Below are 18825 nucleotides of genomic sequence, written 5' to 3'. Positions count from 1 at the left end.
TTTGAGCCAGGATGAGCCAGGAAAAGCAATTTCACAAGATAATATCATCGCTTAAGGCAAGGACCGGCCATTTTCTCTTCCTTCGTGGTGGCATGTCATCAGTTAAGGCGAGGCAGGGCATTTGCACTTCTTTTGTGATTCTTCAGTTACTTCAGGCCAGCTGGGCGTATACGTGCAAGTCACAGGGGATGCGATGGCTTGGCTTGGGTTCAGAGGCCTGAAAAATATAATTTAAGTCCCTTCTGAAATCTAGCAGCATATTCTTTTTAGGACAACGCTTACAATATTATTATTTATTTCATACATGTTTTAGTATTTTAATGTAAACATCTAGAAAGTAAAAATGACTCATAAATGACACATATTTGTAGATTTCCTGTGAATTAGTTCATCTAAAACAACCTTGGCACAAATAGTACAGACAATAAAAATGTTTCATGAGTTGTGTATAATTATGTAATTTTAGAATTAAGCAGTTAGGTAATTTGCATGTCTAATGCATATTAATATATACATATGTGATTTACAACTATGTGTGACTATTAAGTTTTATGTAAACTGAGTCCTTTAGAGAGTAGGTGCCAGCTGGGCTTCCTGGGTGGAGAAGGGGCTCAGAAAGCTGTGAAATTCACTCATTTCCTGCATCAGGACTTCCTTTGGTCCTGGATGGATAATATTGAAGATATATGCTTAAAATATTCCTAACACCAGGATTTGTGCATGTGTTTTCTACCCCAAGAAAGCTATAAACAGGGAAAACGTTGCTTTAAGTTTCCTTGTGTCCTGTCTCCCTCTCTCCCTTCCCCCTCCCCTGAAACTAAAGTAAAAGGAATGTTAACTGCCTGTTTTTCTGTGACCAGCAGACCTTATCTATACTCCCAATTCCAGTTCCTTGTAAACATACTTTATAAAGTCCTGTAAGATCCTGTCTCCTTTGCCATGCCGCTGCAAGGTCATAAAGTAGATAAAACCTAAGTTGCAATTCCGGTTTTCCTCAAAATCTAAGACATGTCATAAAATACTCTACTGCCTTTGTTTCTTGCTCTGGTAACATCTTTCCACCTCATGTATTTCCCTGACTTAAAGAGTTTAAAAGGCAATCACCCAAAACCAGCAGTGGCTACCCGTTCAGGACCCCTTCCTTGCTGTGGAAGTTTTGTACCTTCACTCTGCTCAGTAAAACCTACAGCTTTTTCTCTCTTTGTTCGTGTCTCTATCACTCGCCACAGTCAGCTGCCACACCAATTCTTTAGTGTGGTTAGGCAAGAACCTTAGGTGTTACACGTTGGAATATTTGACATATAAACATTATGTTTCTCCATATATTAGACACATACAAATAATTTAAAACTTTATTTCTTATGTATTATATCTAAAAAATAATTACTAAATAAATCAGATCCCACAAAACAGGGCCTTGAGACAGGCACTTGCTCTGTCACCCAAACTGGAATGCAGTAGTGCAATCACAGCTCATTGCAGTCTTGACTTACCATGCCCAAGAGATCCTCCCACCTAAGCCCCCCAGCTAGCTGGGACCACATGCACATATGACCATGCTTGGTTAATGTTTAGAAAAAAAAAAATTATAGTGATAGTGTCTCCCTATGTTGCTCAGACTGGTCTCAAATGCTTGAGCTGAAGTGATCCTTCCACCTCAGCCTCCCAAAATGCTGGGATTACAAATGTGAGCCACATTGCCCAGCCTAAATTTCATGTTTTTACACTGCTAAAATGCTGATATTTAATAATAATAAATGATATTGCTATGTAGAAAGAAAATTAGATTTGGATGAGAATTAAACATTTTAAACATTTCACTTGAAATTATAATCTATTATTGGATGTCTTTTTTAACATATATAGTCTCAAATATACCTAATACTATTACATTGCAAAAATTAAACTTCATGGAAATTATTTTAATGTATATTTTAGTATAACCCTCATTGTATTTTTATTAATATTATTTTTAAAGTGAGCATTCCTTTTAAAATAAAAAAGTACATATACAAAATGTTAGCAATTAAACTTTTATGACTGTTCAGATCATAACCAGTGAGTTTTTTCTCAGTCATGATCACATGTGAAAACAGCATTAACATAATAAACCAAAATACTATTCTGAAATGTATTTGCAAAAAAAGCATAATATCTTTTACTATAGTTAATGTTAAAGCTAGTCTGTTGTTTAATTTATTTTTAAACTATGTTTTTTCAAAACCTAGAGAGATATCTGGAGAATTTAGTAATTTCTTGTATTATACAAAATAGTCAAATTATATTATAAGTTAACAATATGTCATCTAGTTGTAGAGACAATATTTCTGGAGTTCATACCTTGTATATTTTGTCTGACAGTATACAGTAACTTGGCATTTGTTCTGCTTTGAATATGTCCCCTAAAAATTATGTGTTGAAAACACAATCCCAATGCAAGAGGGATGGGAGGTAAGCCTAATGAGAGGCATTTAGGTCATGAGAAATCCACCCTCATGAATGGATTACTGCTGCTTATAAAAGGGCTTGAGGTTGCAATTTCCATCTCTTGTTCACTCTCTTCCTCTCTTGCCTTTTGTCTTATGACATGGGATGACATACCACAAAGGCCTTCCCTGACAGTACTTCATGAAGATGTGGACACCATGCTTTTGGACATCCTGGCCTCCAGAACAATAAGCCAAATACATTTCTCTTCATTATAAATTACCCAGTCTGTAGTGTTATGTTACAGCTTCACAAAACAGACTAAAACAGCATTTTTTTTTTTTTTCAGAGTACTCTTAGCTAATTCTTACTAAGATAAAAGAAACTATGTTGTCCTAATTTCAATCATGAATATTATTGTTTGAGATAAAAAGTTTTTTAACGAATGTAATTTCATCATAATCTTAGTAGTAGCTAAACATTAGTAAAGTATGTGTATTTTTTCTTCATAATGCAACCTAAATATATATTTACTGTAATGTAAATGTTTAATATAATGTAATGTAAAATAATATATTTTCTTCTGATTCACTACATAATGAAAAAAATGGATAAATTTACAAACTATAATTGCCATACAATTTGATTTACAAGAATTTCTTTTATATCAAGACCTTATAATGGTAATGCCACTTACCTTTTCATCAATTGTCCATTATTATTTTTCATTCACTTAAATAACTACATCCTTCAGTTATTTGGAGGCCTGCAGCCACTTGAAGTGTATTCTCAGAGGGTTCAAAATATAACATTAGATTTCTGTTTCACTTTGATATTTTATTTCATGGCAGCTATAACAAATAACCTAAGGTGTTTCTTCTGTGATAAGGTAATATTAATTCCCAGCAACAGATGTGGACTTCTCAGTTTTTCTGCCAGGTACAATTTGGAAAATACAGTTGCTATATTTTTTCACAATTTTACTTTTGCTCTTTTGACTCAACCTGGCTATATTACTAGAGGTAGTATACACCGTTGACTAAAATTTTTGAATAAGACTGTTTAGAAGGCACTTTTAAATATTTGTTTTATTTATTTGCTATTGTTTAACTTCCTACCATCACTTTCATCAACAATATGGTATGTTAGAAATATTTACATAAACACCTTTGAGAGTTGTGGCCAATTACAAAGTTTAGAATAAACAGTCAACAAAAGACTGCCATTATTTCAGATATCAATTGAAAGTTCACGGGACAAGGTACACAACACTACTCTTGTATTTGATTTCACTAGAAGGACTCACAGAACTCATTTAAAGCTGTTTTACTTGTGGTTACAGCTTATTACAGAAAGAGAATACAGATTAAAATCTGCCAGGAGATGAAGTATTATACCTAGGTCAGAATCCAGCAAAGGTACCAAATGTGAATCTCCCATTGCCCCTAACCTGGGGGAATGGCAAATTTATTAGTTTCTAGGCATTAACATGTAACCGTACACATGAAGTATTATTAACTAGAAAAGCTTTCAAGTCTTTGGTGTCCAGAATTTTTAATAGGGTTCAATCACTTACCATTGCTGTGGCTGGCATTTAGTCTTCAGCCCTTTCTGGAAGTTGGACTGACATTTTTATTCCCCAGTCCCCTTTGGAGGCAGAATTGAAAACTTGTGGTCCAAAGATTCCATCACAGAACACTTTTTGACTGGATAGTGGCCAAAGCTCCCAGACAAAGACATTCCCATCAGGAAGGATATTCTAGTGGCCTAGAGATCACTAACCAAGAGCCAAGGATGAAGGCCAGACCTATCTTTTGGTAAAGCTGATTTTTCACTACGCAAAAGTTAAAATTACTAAACCTGAAACAGGCACATTGAATTCAGCAAATGAATGAGGCAATGAGTTTTTTCATCTGTTTTTTTTTTTTTTTTTTTGAGACAGAGTTTCACTCGTATTGGCCATGGTAGAGTGCAATGGTGCGATCTCGGCTCACTGCAACCTTTCTCTCCCAGGTTCAAGCGATTCTCCTACCTCAGCCTCCTGAGTAGCTGGGATTACAGGCATGTACCACCACTCCCGGCTAATTTTTTGTATTTTTAGTAGAGATGGGGTTTCTCCATGTTGGTCAGGTTGGTCTTGAACTCCTGACCTCATGTGACCCACCCGTCTTCGCCTCCTAAACTGCTGGGATTACAGGTGTGAGCCACTGCACGCTGCCACCATTTTTTAAAAATATATATTTGGATTTCTAAAAATTTCTGTGGCTTAACACAGAACTATGGTAAAATCATGATATAATTCAGAGATGCTAACTTGCATATTGTTAGAAACTTTCAGTATGAATTTAGAACGTCCTGGTTTTGCATTTCAATGCAGTTATTAAGCATGCAACATAAGAAAATACAGAACAGAAAGTGTTTTCCATCCCTGTTTCCAAATCAGCCCCTTATATTAAAGTGAAATTCTCATGGGTGCCTTGCTTCAGCATCACTTCATGAGGATACATATCTATGTATGTTAGACATAGGTAAGTGGTGTGTGTGTGTGTGTGTGTGTGTGTGTTTCTCCCTCAACCAGATGCACAAGGAAGAGTAAAGCAAAAGCAAACTCTCTTCTCCAACTCTCTTCTCTCTATTTTCCCATTTGCCCTTTCTCTAAATATAAAAGAACTTTCTTCTTTTATATTCACTGGAGTAAACTGACTGGTAAATGAGAGCCTTATTCCCATTATCCACACAAAACTCATAATCAATAAGTGAATAGCAAACAAATTTCACTATTGTATTTCATACTGTGATTATTTCATTCATTATTAATGCTGTAATTAAACATTATAGTATTTCATACTGTAATAATTATCATTATTCAGTATAATGATAAGAGTATATCATCTCAAACAAAAAGAACTCCTAAAATATAAGAAAGAAATGTTCTACAAAAACTTGACAGATCATTAATGTAAAATTTACAAAAGAAGAAATACAAAAATGATCAAACTTAACATTTTCAGCTACACTAATAGGTAGAGAAATACCAACTGCAGTGACAAAAACTTTATATTTTTGCAAAATAGATTTCCAGGAACATTCTTTGTTTTGAGACAGAGTCTTGCTCTGTCACTGCAGTGGCACAATTGCCACCACTGCAACCTCTGCCTCCTGGGTTCAAGAGATTCTCTGTCTTAGCCTTCCAAGTATCTGGGAATACAGGTGCTCACCACCACGCCCAGCTTTTTTTTTTTTTTTTTTTTTTTTTTGTATTTTACCAGAGATGGGGTTTCACCATGTTGGCCAGGCTGATGTCGAACTCTTGACCTCAGGTGATCCACCCGCCTCAGCCTTCCAAAGTGCTGGGATTACAGGTGTGAGCCACCACACATGGCCTGCAGCAACATTCTTAAATACATTTATTGGGATGAGATCAGGGACCATATTTAAATTCCTTTTTGGTATATGCCCAAGGGCTACCATGTTAGCTTGCAAGTGATAGACAATCAATTCATATTTATTCAATATATTTTAGAGTATAATTCTTGATTGAATGTATTAATGTATTTTGCTTATATATATATATATATATATATATATATATGATAGACAATGATTTAACTGACATTGGTCACTCATTGGACCTACCACTTTAGATGGGAGAATACAGCACCGTGATCAACCCTCTGCATCTTATATCTATCNTATATATATATATATATATATATATATTTTTTTTTTTTTTTAGACGGGGTCTCGCTCTGTAGTTCAGGTTGGAGTGCAGTGGCGCGATCTCGGCTCACTGCAAGCTCCGCCTCCCGGGTTCACGCCATTCTCCTGCCTCAGCCTCCCGAGTAGCTGGGACTACAGGCGCCGACCAACTCGCCCGGCTAGGTTTTTGTATTTTTTAGTAGAGACGGGGTTTCACCGTGTTAGCCAGGATGGTCTCGATCTCCTGACCTCGTGATCCGCCCATCTCGGCCTCCCAAAGTGCTGGGATTACAGGCTTGAGCCACCGCGCCCGGCTGTTTTGCTTATAATTAAAACAAGTTCATAAGCTTTGATCATTGACTGAATGGAATGTAGTATTGACAGTTTTTGTTAAATTTGAAAAACTCACTCTGGACATATTTCTGAATGTAAGCCCAGCTTATTTCTATGTTGTAGATTGTAATTAATTATCAAAGAGGAGGAATGTAATTTGGACACTACAGCAGCAAAGCTGCTTTCAAAATCTTTCTGTAGTAACTAATTCCTGATGTATATAAAATTATGTATGCACGTGTGTCTGTATATAAGTATGTGTGTATGTATTTACTACCTATTTGTGATTCTCATAATTACATGGCAAAATTCATAGAGTTGATTATGAATATATTATGAAAAAGATTAAGAAAACCTACTCTAAAACATTGATTAATATCGTCAAGACTAGAAACATTTATTAAATATGGAGATGAAGCTAGAATTCAGTCTTCTGACTCTCAGTCCATTACTCTCCTTCTACAGTACTAGACATCTTCTCTTTCTAGTTGGAGTCTTGGAAACCCTAAATTTATCTTCCTATACACAAAGTAACATGAAGAAATATTATAATACTACATATAATTAAAGCAGAAAAAGACTATTTTTGCATATATAAATTTCTAACTGTTTTAAATCTAGTACTTGTAAACACTAATTTCATACCTAATGTAGAAGATGAAAAAGGGAAAAAGCAACTCTTAAAAATGGTTTTCGTCTTTTTCTGGGTAAGTTGTTGCTTCTGTAGTTTAGTTTCCTTTCAGCACTATCAGTCTCTTTTAAAGTAGCAGCACATCTGTATCTAATACATCTTTTTCAAGGACTGTTGTGCTCTTTTAGATAATTGTTTTTCTAACATCATTAGGGCTTTCTAGGCTTTAAGTTTTCACAATGAATACTACAAGATAATTTGAACTAAAAAGAGAATAACTTGTAGAAAATTGTTGTCTTCCCTCAGTTTTAAAACAGAATGAACCTTAAAACTGAAACTTATTATTTATTTAAGCATTAACTAAATAGCTAAATCAACTTAGCTTATATAAGGCTCAAAAATTTCTGTTGTCTGGAGAATATCTTTTCCAAAGTTCCACTCACTGTTCCACTAATGATTTAAATTTTAGATTCAGACGTATTAGAAACTATAGTTCTAATAAGTATGAAGGTCATCTCTGTTCACAAAAATAAAGGCTAAGATCAAATAGCCTAGATTTATAAGTAGGCAAATGGGGGTACTTTTGTCTCTGTTACTTACCAATTAATAAGTTACCAAATAATTTATCATTATAAATATTACAATCTTATAATTATCGTGATCATCACCATTATTTTACTACTTTCCCCAGTTTATTAAATATATGAGATAGTGTATACGGTTTTATACTTTTCAAATCAGGATAATAAAACTCAATCTCCCCAAATCATATTTTAGAAGAACAAAAGTTTTGTCTATTTTTTATCAATAACAGGCACACCTTTTCAAATTTTTGACACGGAATGACACATTTTGGCAAATATTTTCTGCTGTTTATTCCTAAGAAAAAAATAATTTTCTTGGTAAAATTTCACTGAGAATGCATGATCTCATAATATTCACTATTTAAAATAACTATGAAGAATTATTAAAAACTGAGCCTATTTTTATGACCTATATGTTTAATTTCATTTGCAAGTATTATGAAATAAAATGTATTAATTCAATATTTGAGTTGTGTTGTTTGATAACTTTAAGTCAACAAAATATTTTATAGTGAAATATTTTATAATTATACAATCACCAAAGTAAAATAATTATTTAAAAAATGTTAAGAAGTTATCAAACCGCCTTGTAAAACATGTATTCTAATCTCAGTTTACTTGAAATTATGTCCTACTATCTAAATTCCCTGATGAACTCAGGCAATAGGGCTAGCAAAATGCAAAAATTTTACAACTTTGTGGCAAAATACGTACTGATTCTCAGCTTTTTCCTCAAGGCTAAGCATTCACAGACAGTCATGGACTACATTTCTCTCTACAATGTAGTTATGTTGACAGTGATATAGATCACCAAATTATTTTTTATAATTCAAGATGTTCAGGGTAAACATCTTGATCAAACATATGTTGATTTCATAGAACTTGAACAACTTCCTCTCTCTCTCTCTCTCTCCTCTCCCTGAGACTACATCTGTGTACTCAGATATACGTATGCATCAACACATGCTGTTGATTTTCTCTTCTCTTCTTGATATAGTTACTGTATCCTGATGACCTAATAAAAATTTAAGAAAACTATGTAAAATTAGTTCATTAAAACATTACATGAGGTCATAATATACAGTATCCAAAATAAAAAGACAGAGGAAGTCTACCCAGTAATCAGCTAGAGAGGGCATGCACACACACACAGGCACACACACACACACATGCCCCTAACAAGAATCTAAAATGCTATTGAAATAATCTATAATGACATTTAAATTTTAAGTAGGATACCAAATGATTTTTGTATTGAAGTAAAATATTGTTTTATCTCCCAATTTGACTTTTATGTTTAAGCTATATCCCCTTAGACAAGTACAAAAGATCTAATAAATAAAATAATAAAGAAAATAGAAAAAAGTAGTCTATAGTCATATCATCTTAAAGAGACATCACTCATTTTTTAAATTAATGGTAGCTAAAAAATGAAATGATTTTAAATCTCTTGCAAGACTTGTTACAGGAATAGCAGTAAATATACTGCTAAAATCTACATTATTCTGTTTAAAATAATCTGTTCCAACATTATGTCATATTTTTTTAAAATATCATAAACAAACATTGTGTTATGAAAGTAATGAAACAATGAAATAATGGTTTCGTTTGATAGTGCACTTGAGGAGAGAGGCAGTTATCTATTGGAAACAAAATTAGTTTGTAAATTCATTCTGAGAATGAACCTATGTTAACAGTTTATTGCTGACAATTATTTGAAAGTAATGATTCAAAAACAATGCAGATAAATTTTTTATCTTATAAAATTTTAATAAGCAATACTTTTGTTGGAAGTTTAATAAAACTTTCATTAAAGATAAAAATATTCCCCTGAAAGGATTTCAGTCATTTTATACAAGTTATAATTTGGTTAATCAAAATGAACAGCGAAAGAAATACTGTGTGTTATAATTTTTGGAATATAATGACTTTATTAGTATAAGCATGCCAAGTAATTCTATGAGTATATTAAAACTTTGTTAAATTTTCTAAATGATCTTAATTAGGTTTCTTATCATTCTAAAACATAAAAAAGATATAGTGATAGATACCTAAAAGTGTCAATAAACAAAGAAAAAGTTTGGAACAGTTACTGATTAATATTATGTTTATGTTTTATTTTCCAAAATTATAATTAGTGTGTAAACTAGGTTTATGGATGTTTTGAAATAGGCCAAAATGAGATAAGCAAAATTCTAAAAGTATTTAAAAACATTAAGGCAGTATTTACATGTGTGATATTATTTGATGATTGTGAGTAGAGAATTCTGTTAAGTTAAAAAAATAGAAGTTGCATTTAGATATTCAACCATTAAGATAATAACCGTAAGTAGTATATTAATAAATTTATTAAAATGCTGAAACATTGTCATTTAATAATTAGTCAAATGTAAGGTAACTTTTAGTAGTTTTAAAAATATACATTTTTTTCTCTTATTTATTTGTACTGTAGGCTTTATTTATTTATTTATTTTTTTTTTGAGGCGGAGTCTCACTCTGTAGTCCAGGCTGGGGTGCAGTGGCCGGATCTCAGCTCGCTGTAAGCTCCGCCTCCCGGGTTCACGCCATTCTCCTGCCTCAGCCTACGGAGTAGCTGAGACTACAGGCGCCCGCCACCTGGCCGGGCTAGTGCCGCCCGGCTAGTTTTTTGTATTTTTTAGTAGAGACGGGGTTTCACCGGGTTAGCCAGCATGGTCTCCATCTCCTGACCTCGTGATCCGCCCGTCTCGGCCTCCCAAAGTGCTGGGATTACAGTCTTGAGCCACCGCGCCCGGCCCTGTAGGATATTTTTAAATATTCATTTAAAAATGTTTGTTCTTTAAAATAAAAACAGAAATTTAGCCATTCTGAATTTAAATGTTTAAGAAATAAAATATTCTAAACATATCAAATGATTTAAGGATTAGAAATAAACATCTATACAGAAAAAGGAACATTTAAAGAGTTTACAATTTACTAGATCTATATTCAATAGAGTATAAGATTCCAGTGTATGCAGTTACTTACACAATAAAATATATAAAAAAAGCATTGAAATATTTTCCTTAAAAAATTAATAAATGATGCTGGTTTTAGTCTGCACAATTTATAAAACAACCTTTGTTAACCAATGGTCAAGTATGTTCCAAATATTACAGCTATTGACATTCATATCTATTGTTATTATCATTGTTAATTAGAAAATAGCAATCAGTGTCCATTATATTAGAAAGTAGTTATTCTATTTACTTGATAAATAAGAATGTTAATATAGTTCACCAAATGAGTGCTTTTTCTTTACTTATCTTTATATGTAATTTTTAACTTAACGTAAATCACATTTGAAGCCATAATTTAATATACTGAAATGTTCTAAAATGAAGGGTAGCACAATTTCAAAATACAAGTAAGTAGATAGTTTACAGTTACATAAAATTTCTAAGAATTACATGATACATTTATTAAGAAATTTATATATAAATAAGATTGCAAATAATCCATCTAAATGTGAATAAAAAATTCTCTACTGTAGAAATACAATTTTAAAAATCATACATATATCTATTTTCAGCAACTAACAGAATAAGTTACTTACTAACCTCTTCTAGATTTTTTATAAAAAATAGAGAGATAGAATCAGGCATTCTGTGATGTTTTTTCCATCTGATGTGGCTCATCAATGTATAACCTCAATGGTCTTGTTTTGTTTGGTCCTTTATAAGCATCTGAATGGATCTGAGGAAAATACAACAACTTTCACAGGCACATACTTAAGTTGAAGCTACAAGTAACTTCACAGCCAAAATAATAATCATAAAAGTATTAGATGCTTTCCATTAAGCATGGTCCTAATGAAGAATTGTGCTTTCAAAAATGAGTTTATAAATAATCTAACATAGAGTTTAGTTCCCAAAAGCAAACATAAAAGCCAAAACATAAAATGTAAGCCTTTTGATCAATGTGAGGCTAATGCTAAGTAACCTCCTATTCATTCTTTTGATGGGATGTAGTGTACTCAAAGAAAAAACTGCATTTTTGTAAACTTACATTCTTTCAGTCATACACCTTGGATAATATATCAACAACTTTACTCTGCAAATAAAGTTTATTGCATAATTGTTTTCATTTATGTATATCTCATATTTTAGAAATTCATTTAGTTAATTCCTATGGGCTTTTTAAAAAGAGTAAGAACATACAATATTTCTTTTCTTTCTTTTCTTTCTTTTTTTTTTTTACTCTAGCAACAGTTTGTCTCTATAGCTAAGACACAAAATATAAAAACTTTCATTATTGCTGACTAAAATGTCAAACAGCTCCATTTTAAAATCATATGTGATATATGCTTCTAAGGCTTTCTTAAGCAAGATAACTGTTCATCCACACATCAAAGAGAAAAAAAATCACTAATTAGAAGAGTATCTGTTTGACTTCTGTTTTTTTAAATATAACTTTTAACCATTTTAACAACTGTGTTTTAGAGAGAGATACATTGGCATGCACTTAGAATGATTAAGTACATAAATCCAGGTAGAGTAAGATAGCTTTATTTCTTCTATCTTCTCTTATTATGTTAGAATGAATAGTTTATATCCATGTGAATTATCCTTGGTATTCATCTCTGTCACTTGCCCCTGTTCTCTGTGTCAGTCTTTATCTATTTCTATCACTCACTATGCAATGTGAATCTTAGATTGGGTATTTGCCACAACTGCCAGTGCCTGATCTGAAAATCAAATCTGAGAGAGAATTCCAGAGGAGAGAAATTCTAAATATCCATTCAGAGAATCTCTCCTATACTTAAGACTTTATTCTAACTGTGTTGAACATTTAAATATTAAATCAGTCTGCAGGATTATAAATTTAGTATGACCCATAACTGGCAGCCTGTGTATAACCTTTCTCATATTCCAATAAAATAAATATAATTCAAATAAAAATATGAAATTTTCATATGATGTCTTTGAAAAGAACTAGTAAACAATTAATTTCCAGTATCTGGAACATATTTTCCATAATTACACTGAAAAATAAACAACGAAAATCCTCTATTCTATGCCAATGAAAAGTAAGAAGAACTGCCTGTTTTAGTCTGTTTAGACTACTAAAAACAATGATACCATAAACAGTGTGGGTTAAACAGTTATTTTCAAACAGTTATTTCTTACAGTTCTGAATGCAAGGAAGTTCATGATGAGGGCTACAGAAGATTCAGTGTCTGGGGAGGGACTGCTTGTTTTAGATGATCATATTCTTTCTGTGTCCTCAGTTGGTAGAAAGAGAGTAAGGAGTTCTCTGGGGTCTCCTGAGTAAGATTCTTATTTATGAAGGCTCTATCCTTATCACTTAATCACCTCTCAAAGGCTCCAACTTCTAATGCCATCACATTGGGGAATAGAACTTCAACATGTACATTTTTTCTTTTGTTTTGAGACAGGATCTTGCTCTGTCGCCCAGGATAGAGTGCAGTGGCACCATCCCAGCTCACTGAAGCCTCACACACTTCTAGGCTCAAGCCATCCTTCCACCTCAGCCTCCAGAGCAGATGTGACCCCAGGCATAAGCTACCACACCCAGCTACATTTTTAACTTTTTGTGGCTATGAGGTCTCACTATGGTAACCAGACAGGTCTGTAACCCTTGAGCTGAAGCTATCCTCCCACCTGGGCCTCCCAAAGTGCTAGGATCACAGGTATGAGTCATTGCATCTGGCCACATCTAAATCTTGTAGGGACGCAAACATTCATTCCTTCACACTGTGCCATAGAAATTAGATAAAATGATCCTCTCTCTCTTTTTTTTTTTTTTTTTTCCTCAAATGCCATACCTTTACTCTATCTGTCATCTGAGTAGAAGACTGTGAACTCTTAACTATAAACTCTGAAAACAATTTGTCCCCAAAACTTTTAAGATGTAATAACTAAATTCCTAGGGTAAAACAAGTCAAATGAGGGCACAGGAAAGGCTACATTACAAATTGGATTTATTGTAATTTCAAAAATTTAAAGTAAAGAAAACCAAAATGATTTATATATACTTTTTATGTATGTGATTTGTTTTTCATTGAGACAGAGGAGCTAGGATTACACTTTGTCTCACCATGAAAAAGCTACATAAACGAGATGTTTGCTAGATGTTAAGAAAGAAAAGTTATACGCATCAGTCTGCTTTTGTGTGAACATCTCAAAAGATTATTAATCTAGCACAGATAGGGATAAGAGATAAGACCTTGGCAACATAGACATCCTATATGATGCTAAGCATTTTTTCAAGGTTGAAATGTCTTTGTTTTATGATGACTAAGGGTGAAAATAAACCACTCACAAATAATATTGAGAAAGCAAAACAATAAGAAAATGAAGAGATTTCCCTGAAGGGTCAGAGTAAAAATATAGGTCTATGCACTACAGTAAATTCAATATTTTTTATAATAGTATAACATGATTCTATAAAAAAAGTGGAAAAAGTTATAAATAGAAAAATTGAGATTAAAAGCACAAATATAAACCAACAAGAGAATGACATTTAACAGAAATAAATCTACTATGTTACCTGACACATTTGAGCTGACCAAATAGTATTTATGCAATGGAGCAAAGATTCCATTAAAAGTGATTGTATACACCTTCCAGCCCCCCAAAAAGTAATACCAAAATTAAAAAGCACATTGGAGGTAATTGGTTGTCATTTCTATAATGGCATACTATTAATTGTTGTTATATATCTGTATTCAACAATCTTTTGTTAAACCAGTTTACAAATTATGTTGAAGTTTCTATATATTTGCATTACCTAGAAACAACTGCAATTTTTGAATCTCCTTTCAAATCTATACGACACTTAAGTCTGTCTGTTGCCTAACTTCAGTGACTAAGACATTCAGTATAATATTGAATAGTATAAATAGCAGTGTACATACTCATATTGTTTCTGATGTTAGTTGAGAGGCTTGTGAATTTTAGTATAAAGTATAATGTCTAGTAAAAGATTTTGTAGGTTCCTAAGAATAAATATAACCCAATTTGTGCAAGATCATTATATAAAAACTTACAAAGTATTATTAAAGAACAAAAGAACATCTATCATTAGGGGAAATGTAAAGCTGGCCATTTTCTTACAGTTAATATATTAATCCAGTGCCAATATTATTAACAAATGAACAAGAGGTTTTTTTTAGAAATTGAAAAAGGATTCAATTTTTCAGTTTCGAAAAAGACTTAGGCAATTTTAAAAGAGCAAAAATAGAAGACATCTAACCAGGGAGAGAAACTTATTATAGAACTGAGAATATATTTTTGACAAAGGGATAAACTGTAGATCAGTGAGAGAGAGAAGAGGCCAGATATAGATACATAAATACATACGGTAATTTGCCATATGTCACATATTATATACACATATATGATAGAAGAGGAATTACAAATCAGTAAATTGTGATGCATGGTGAATATCTATTCATCTATCACATATAAATACATATATATATACACACCCATAGATAGCATATATAAATACATGTATACACCAACTAGATTCCTATCATATCGTAAAAAATTCTAGATGTATTTACACATAAATAAGAAAAAATTTAAATTTTTGGATGAAAATACAGGAAAAATATCTCAGTGATTCATCATTGGGAAAAATCAGAAAATAACACATAAACAACAGAAAGCCTAAAGAAAACTATTCATTTATGAATTTATTCAACAATTATTGATGCAAGTGTTATATGCCAGGAATTTTTTCAAGTTCTAAGACTTTAACAGTTAATAATACAAAGTTCCCTGCATACATGAAATTTAAAATGTAGTTAATAACAGTTTGGCTCCATTCAAAAGGAGATAACAATGCAGAATGAGAGAAGACATTTAAAATATATCACACAAGACGTTTCTATACTTTTTTTTTTTTGAGACAAGATATTACTCTATCATCCAGGCTGAATGGCAGTGGTGTGATCTTGACTCACTGCAACCTCTGCCTACTGGGCTCAAGTGATCCTGTCGCTTCAGCCTGTGGAGTAGCTGGGACTATAGGCGCATGGCACCAGGCCAAGCTAATTTTTGTATTTTTTGTAGAGATGGGGTTTCTTCATGTGGCCCAGGCTGATCTTGAGCTCCTGGGCTCAAGCAATTCGCCCACCTTAGCCTCCTAAAATGCTGGGATTACAGGCATGAGCCACCCATGCCTGGCCAATTATTTTTTAATTAAAAAAAAAGAAAGACCAAACAAAAAAAATAAAAAACAAGAGATGGCAGAATATTTTTCATTTGCTTTTTTGTGTCCATTTTCCATACTTTTCTAGCATTCTCCATAACCTGGAAAACTGTAGTTTGTAGATTGCATCAAGGTACCCCCTTGCCTTCTACATTCATGTTTGAACTTGGCCAGTGAAAGCAAATCAATAGGTGATTGGAAGATGTGAAAAGAGGAAGGCAAGGCATTTATTTTCCTGGCTACCTACCTCTTTGCACACCTTGTATTAACTGCATTCCTATACAAAAGTTACAGTTTCTGTGAGGTAGACATCTACGATGGCTCTGTATTTCATGTCCTAGGTATCACTTTCTTCTTCAGGTCTGCTGGTATTAATAGCTCCCTGAGGATTTTAGTCCCAGGGTGCTTCAACACTTGGTTTGCCTTAATATGGCCCACATCTTTATAAAGTGTCCCTTCTATAAATTCTTCTCAGTTACTTCATTTAAGTTTACTGTCTGTTTCCTGTTGGAACCCTGACTAATATAATTGCCAATAAAAAGGAAATTACAGAAAAGTAAACCTTAATAGTCAATATACTTCTACAATACCAAATTAACATAGATAGGAATTAGAAATATAACACAAAACTACCAAGATTTGACATTTTTGATCCACTGAAAAAGGCAACAATTTGAAAGGTCTAACAATATCAAGTGCTGGCAAAGATATGGGGATGCTTACTGATAAAAGTGTAAGTTATTTAATTGCTTTTAGAAGGCAATTTGGTATATAAAACAAAGTGGTGCATATATGTAAATATTTATATATGAGAAAAGAAGCAATTTTATATGTGTATGTGTGTATACACACATGTATATGTAAAGAGTAAGAGAGAGAGAGGAGATATATATATATATATATATATATATATATAAACTAGAAAAATGTTGCTTCTATATAGAACATTTATCTCAACTTCATTTTTTACAGGAAACTTTGCTTAAAAAATAATTGCTCAGGCTGGGTAGAGTGGCTCATGCCTTTAATCCTAGAAATTTGGGAGGCTGAGGTGGGCAAATCGCTTGAGCCCAGGAGTTTGAGACCAAACTGGGCAACGTAGTGAACCCCCTCTCCACAAGAAATATAAAAAATTAGCCTGGTATGGTGGCACATGCCTGTGGTCCCAGCTACTTGGGAGGCTGAGGTGAGAAGATCACCTGAGCCTGGGAAGATCACGGCTGAAGTGAGCGGAGATCATGCTACTGTGCTGCAGCCTGGGCAAGAGAGAGAGACCCTCTCTCTCAAAAAAAAATTGTTCATCAGATGGGAAATGAAAACATAAATTTTATAATGCTTATGAAATAGAATATGCAGTTCAAGTATTTTAGACTTCTAAGAAAAAATTAACACCCCATTAAAAGGGGACAAATGATAAAATTAGGAAAATTTAAAAAGTCATAAGTGATCTGTATTTTAAAATATTCTATATACATAACCAAAGATTTTGTAAACAATGAGCTTTTCATCTACTTCATGTGTACATATATATTTTTCTTGCTGTACTTGTCTAATATATTTAGAATCATGTTATAAATAGAATAGTATGCTTTCAAAATCACAAGTTAAGTGTGATGATGGCTGAGATGATTTAGAGACCCACTTCATTAATCAAAGAAGCTGCTTCTAGGAGTTCCTTTTACTTATTCTTTGTTTTTCATTTTTTTGTTTAGTCATTGAATTGTATTACTTTTTTTACATTAGTTAACATAATCATATTATTGTTCTCATTATTCTGTTGGTCTCATTGGTATTAAATATTGCTTGCTACTTCCTCATTTTTAATTATTTGAATCTATGTTTTAAAAACGAAGTTGGGGCCAGGCACAGTGGCTCATGCCTGTAATCCCAGCACTTTGGGAGGCCAAGGCGGGCAAATCAAGTGAGGTCGGGAGTTTGAGACCAGCCTGGCCAACATAGTGAAATCCCATCTCTACTAAAAATACAAAAATTAGCTGGGTGTGGTGGCACATTGTAATCCCAGCTACTCGGGAGGCTGAGGCAGGAGAATTGCTTGAACCTAGGAGACAGAGGTTACAGTGAGCCAAGATTGTGCCACTGCACTCCAGCCTGGGCAACAGAGTGAGACTGTCTGAAAAAAAAAAAAAAAAAGGAGATTGGGTAAATTTAAAATTTCCCAATGTTCTCAATAGATTTTGTTTTCAAGGTAGTGCAGGTCTTATACATAAAACTGAAAAGTGTTCAATATTTTTCTGTTATTTGGAAACATTTTGTAGAATATTGCTGTTGTTTTTTCCGTGTTGATGAAATTCATAAATGGGCCGTTTAGGTTTCTATTAGTTTTTCCTGTTCAAAGTCTATTAATATGAGAGTTAATTTATTACTGTAACAAAAATTATTCAGCTTATAGTTTTTGTGCTAATGTTAAACGTTTAGCTATTTTTGGAATAGGTCTATTTTATTTACATTTTTGTACTTGCTAGGAAAAACATGCAAAATATATTTAGTAGTTTTTAATAATATTTGGATTGCTTTAATATCATTTTGTATTTCTATTAAATCTCGTAAGGTATTTAATTAATAGTTTTAATCTTTCAAATAATCATTACTATGCTTTATTGAATATGTTTACTGTCTTTTTTACTTCTGTATTATTATTTTTTTTTCTGCCCAATTACTCTTCACTTTGTTGGAGTGGTTTGTGTTTTTTTCATAACTTTTTGGAACAGATGCTTAAATGATGGAATTTCTACTTTTCTCTAATACATATAATTAATGCTGTAAATTATTTCTAAGTACAGTGTTGGCATCATTTAAAATGTTTACTCTGTACTATTTTTATTAAGTTCAAATATTTTCTCACTTCCTTTATTTCTCTTTTGACTCAAAGGTTATTGAGAAATGCATTATGTCATTTCAAAGTATAGAGGAATATTTTTAGCTTTCTTATTT

The sequence above is a fragment of the Theropithecus gelada genome, chromosome 5 (genome assembly GCF_003255815.1).
Source record: "Theropithecus gelada isolate Dixy chromosome 5, Tgel_1.0, whole genome shotgun sequence".
Classification (NCBI taxonomy): domain Eukaryota; kingdom Metazoa; phylum Chordata; class Mammalia; order Primates; family Cercopithecidae; genus Theropithecus; species Theropithecus gelada.
Note: the sequence above shows the minus strand (reverse complement) of the source record.